Source organism: Crocuta crocuta, unplaced genomic scaffold (genome assembly GCF_008692635.1).
Source record: "Crocuta crocuta isolate KB4526 unplaced genomic scaffold, BGI_CrCroc_1.0 scaffold119, whole genome shotgun sequence".
Lineage (NCBI taxonomy): Eukaryota > Metazoa > Chordata > Mammalia > Carnivora > Hyaenidae > Crocuta > Crocuta crocuta.
The window spans coordinates 10,317,978-10,323,447 of record NW_027551562.1 but is presented as its reverse complement, the minus strand read 5'-3'; positions in this window follow the sequence as shown (position 1 = coordinate 10,323,447).

Here is a 5,470-nt window from a genome sequence, read left to right as displayed (position 1 = left end):
CCTCCTCATCAACTGCAGATTCTCCAGGGGAGGACCCTGCACGGTGCAGGCGGACACACGGCTCCACTCAGCCTGGTGGGAAGGAAGGTTCCCTCACCGACAGCCCAGACAATGAGCAGCCACTACACTTCCAGCTCCCCGTTTAGTCCAATGGACTTCTTGGCTGTTGTGGTTGGTTTTACATTTATTTATTGAGAGACAGAGAGAGACAGAGCATGAGCAGGGGAGGGGCAGAGAGAGAGGGGGACACAGAATCTGAAGCAGCTTCGGGCTCTGAGCTGTCAGCACAGATGTGGGGCTCAGACCTACCAGCCATGAGATCATGACCTGAGCCGAGGTCATGACTGAGCCCCCCAGGGGCCCCTGACTCACACCCCATCTCACAGGTTAGGAAATGAAGGCACAGACAAACGCATATCTCAAACTTGCCACGAGGGTAAAGCCAAATCAGAGACCTCCCTTCTCTTCGGGATATTTTATAGCCAAAGGAAAGGGTCGATCAGCTCTGGGGCTCCCCTGCTGGGAAGCGCCTGGTCTTGTTAGGTACGCATGAGGCATGTCTCATGCTTCCAAAGGAGCGGAGAACGCAGGCGGGCCTGGGGTAGAACGTTCTGTGGCAGCTCAGTGCTGCCTCCTGTCTCTGTCAGAGCCTTCGGGTCTTCTATATGGCAAGCAGAAGGAGATGGGGTTGTGGTCACCCCCTCAAGGCCACTTAGACAGGCAGAACTTTAGAGGCACGTCTGGCTTTCAGGCAGAGGAGGCACTTGCCCTGATAAATCCAGATAACCCAAAGAATGTTGGTTTGCATGGAGTTGGGGAAACAGGAAAGTGTTTGTGATCCGAAGACACACTTCTCCGACTTTGCTGGGCACCGTACTTCACCTGGGGCTGGTGAAGATGCCACTAGCCGCTAGCCGTGGCCACGGAGTGCCTAAAAGGCTGCGAGTGTGGTGGGGGAGCCGTGGCTGTCAGCTCGCTGGGGAAGCTCACTGGCAGCGCCAGGAGTGAGCGCCCGGAATGGCGCCTCCGCTGGGGCACGTGCCCCTCGCTCTCCGACAGCGACCTGTCCAGGCCGAACGGGGCTCCACCTGGGCTGCAAGAAAACACTGCAAGGCATTCTGGGCACCCATGGGCCCTCCCACTCCCAGCCAAGGCCTCCATGGGCCAAAGCAGGGATGGTGCGCCAAATGTGGGGGGCCATGATAAGCGTTTGTGGACTGAATGAACGACTGCACGACCAGTGTGTGCGGCCCTGCTTAGCTCCAGTGCGACGGGTCCTCTCTCACCCGGCTCATGTTTGCAGACTGGGGACCCAGGTGGCCGAGGTGCCAAGCCCCTGTCTGCCCACCAGCCCGGTGCCCGGAGTCCGGCCGACAAGGCGGTGCCGCCCGCAGGGGCTTGCAGCCTCGGGCTGCCAGCTGCTTCTCCAGGCCCCAGACACAGTCCTGCCGCAGAGACACAGGGCCTTCCAGGTGGCCAGCTCCCGGCTGCGCGCTGCAGGCACGGAAGACGCCTTCTTTCTGTAGAGTGTGCTTGGTGGACGCACAAACAGGGCCTCGTGGAAGATGAGGTAGAGGGATGGCGTCCTGACGCGGTGGTTCGTGCCCACAGATGAGCTACTGGCTTTCCCTGCCCGGCTGAGGGGGCACCTGGGCTCGACTGTGCCGGGCTTTGGGCATGGGGGCCCTCGGAGCGGTGCTGGGGACGCGATGTTCCCCTTCAGAGCCACCATGCCTGGCATCCTCCCAGCTGGGGATGGATGGCCATGCCCGCCCCCCCTTCCAGACCCTGAGCTACCTGGCAAAGGGTGTGAGCTCAAGGTCTGGACCCGGCAGGGAAAGCACAGGGTCCCCAGCCAGTGTGGCCTCAGCCGCCGCCTGCTGTCTTCCAGTGGGGAGAATGGCCCCAAAGCCACCCTGCCCCACGCCCATCTGGCAGCTCGTCTAGAAGTTTCCTGGGTCCTCCCAGCCCCTCTGCAGCCAGTCCCCTTACACCCCTGTCTTCCCGATGGCTGGAAGCAGACCCCACACCTTGGAGCCCTGAAGCCACCACCCTCCTCTTCACCGCCACATCGTTCCTGATTCCGGGCTGTGCTGGATGCATCACACGCATTATCCCCTTTCATTTTCACCCCGGGGAGGGTACCATTATCGCCAGCTTATGACAGGGCGTAAAGCTGCAGAAGGAGAGGCCGCACAGCCAAGACCGGACCAACCGGTCCGCGGACCCAAAGCGGGGCCTCCCTGACACAGCGCGGCCGCTGCGGGGAAAGGGCCGCAGCCCTCTGGGGTCCCCAGGGTGTCCTCCCTCCGGGCCTCCCATGCTGCTCTCAGCCAGTCCTGTGGGAAGCACCCAGCCGTGGAGGGCAGCCAACCCGGTGACAGGCCGTGGCCCTGCTGGGCCACGCACGGGACAGCGGAGAAGCCGGGCCAGGCCTTGCGCGGATGAGCACGTATGCGCATGCGTGTGAGTGGGGGCGGGGCAGAGGGGCACACGTGTGTGTGCGAACAGGTGCATGTGCGCGTGTGACGGCGTGTGAGCCCGTGTGCGTGCGTGCCGGGCAGAAGCAGCACGGGGCAGGCAGGGGGGCAGGGCCACTCCAGGTGTGTTTGGTGCGTGAGTTCACACCCGGCTGAGGCCCGAAAGGGTGGCGGGAGGGAGCAGGAAGGGCCGAGGCTGCCAGGAGGGCGGAGGATGCTGTGAGGTGCCGGCCGGGCCCAGGCTTCCTGTTTGTCGTCCTTGGCCGGAGCCTCGGCCCGCTCTGCCCCCGGTGGCCTGAAGGAGCCCTGAGAGGTGCGCGGCCTCGGTGGCGCGAGGGTGCTGCTGAAGTCCGGGCTCGGGTCCACGCTGCGGGCCGTACCCGCTTCCCACTGCCGCTCTGCCTGCCACGTTTCCGCTCTGCCAGCAGGAGGCGCTGGACGGAGCTGGCTGCCCGAGGGCAGGGGCCGCGGCCGCCAGTGGCCACCTATGGACAGCAGGCTGGAGTCACTCAGGTCAGCGGGGCCTGTGTCAGGCAGCGACGCGATCCCGCCCAGGCCGGCGTCAGCGGACACCCCGGAACTGAAAACGGGCGGAAGCAGGGGAGGTCCGCCGGGGCCCGAGGCCCATCAGATCCCCTTCAAAGGGACAGGACACCCGCCTCGCGGGGACAGCTGCGGCCGAGGCCTCTCCCGATGGACCTCGGAACAGACCTGAGACCTTCGTGGCTGAAGGGAGGGAGCTGCTCCCACGCGACCGCTCCCCTTCCCCCTGGGCCCCTGCCCTGCCTAGGGAGCGCCCATTTCACCCTTGCCGGCTCCCTGCCAGTGCCCCGTGGGGTCCCGCCCCACCCGCAGGGGAGGGCATGCCGGGTCATCTCAGGTGTCCCCGCCGAATGCCAGCGGAGGTGGGGGGACATCCTTGTTTACCCAGTTTGCCACCTTGTTCCTCCTGGAAAGTACCAGCTGCCCATGCTCAGCTGCAGGCACCCCTACAACCCGGCTCCTTGCCGTACAGACAGCCTAGAACTGGAGCAGCCGGCCCACCTGGGCGCCCAGGAGATTCCACCCCCACCGCCCCCCAGTCCGTCCCCTGGAAGAGGCCATCCCGGCACGCCCGGACAAGCAGCCCATTGTGTTCCGCCTGCAGTTGTCGGAGCACCCGAGCCCTGAGGCCGGGCTCCGTCAGGAGGGATGCAGAGAAGCTGGTATTCTCTCTGCTGTAGGAAAATGGGAGGCTGCAGTGCCAGGGCCAGGGCCGGAATGACACAGAACGCCAAACTTTCTGCTCAAAACACTCAGGGCGTTGCACCAGCTGGATCCCTCCCGCTGCGGTTACAGCCCTTTTTGGGGAGCTCTCTGCCGCAGGCAAACCGGCCTTTCTTTGCTTCTCCCCATGCTCTGGCTGACGATGCTTAGGCTACAGCAGCTTCTAATCTCTATGGCCAGGGCTAGGGCTCTGCCTGTGAAAGGGGTCAAGGCTCAGAGTGTGACCAGGATCTGGGCTCAGTACGCGACCAGTGTCAGGGCACAAGAACTCCTGTTCCCTTCAAGATCCTTTTTGCTGGATTAAGAGTCAAATCAAGCCGCTTATGCGTCCAACTTCGNACTCTGCCTCTGGTCCCTGTGGGGGTCTTGGGGTTCCTAACATGGGCCAAGGTCTCTTCCTAGAAGGTGGGATGAAGCCCTTCTGGGCTGACAAGGCCCATGGCCCCACTGCTGCCCCAGTTCCCTCACCCGCCCTGCGTGCCTGGGGGACAGGAAGCCCCACGTCTCTCTCCCAGCCTCACCGAGCAGTGAGGTCCATGCCCAGCGAGGGAAGCCATGCGTTAATTACGGCCGGGGGTGGGAGTCTGGACTTTAATTGGAGAACACCCAGCTTGTAAAGTTTCAGATGCCCAATTAGTTCAATGAGGGGTGGGCTCACCTCCTCCGCCTCGCTCCTTCCTTGCAGGACGCGCCCCAAATAGGTAGGCCCTTCCCCGGGCTCCCCGCCCTGTGAGGCTGCAGAATCTTTGCCCCAAAGGCTTTTTGAAGATGCACGAAGTTCAGCATTTCTCAGAGGATCCTTTTAGAGGGGAAGGTCCTCCCAGATCCTCAGGAGTGTGGACCCCAATTTGGGAAATGCTGTGCCCACTGGGTAAGATCCAACCAAAAGCACGCACTGAGTCGGGCCCCCCGCCCGGCCCAGCCGGCCCCTTGCATCGGCTGCTCCTCTACTCTCAGGGGTCCTTCTCCCGTCACCCTTACTTCAAAACGCAGCTCACCTGGTACTTTCTCCAGGTAGCGGCCACTGGCATTGATAGAGCGAGGCTGTTCATGGGGTCCCCGCCACGGTACCTGACTGATCTCTGTTAGTGTGGGTCCACCACCCCCGCACCCAGCCTCTCTGTACCCCTGCACGGAGGGTCCGAGCCTGACGCTCAGTAGGAGTCAGAGCTGTGGAACCGACGATCGTTTATCACCTGCGGCAGGGGGGGCCCAGAGTCCCAGGCTCTCTCTCCACCCACAGCTGCTCAGCCGCACACTCAGACAAGCACAGAGGCCCAGGCGGGGCTACCTGGGTTCTGGGGGTGGGACAAAGGTGACAAGCAGGCGTGAGTTCAATGAGAGGAGGGGGCTGGTTGTAGTCAGAGTCACCTGAGTAGCAATGGCAGTTGGCATTTGTAAGGAGGGGCTCCCCCTCCCTGGACCCCAGACTAAGTCCTGCTAGAAAAGCTAGAGAAGACTCTCAGCAGTTAGGCACGCGCCCGGCCTCTCCTGCCAACCTCTGAGCTGGGTCTAGGGCCAGCCCCCTGCTCTAATATCATGGCACCAGGCTGGGCTCTGTCACACCCTTTCCAGCCCTGTAAGCCTCGCAGCAGAAGAGAGAGCTTCCTTAGTCCTGAGGTGAAATCTGGCAGGAAACCCAGTCCTCAGAGTCCAGTCTCTACCTCATGACAGCAATCAGGCCAAGGAAGCGAGGACTCTCATGGCCCATTGCCACAGGAAGT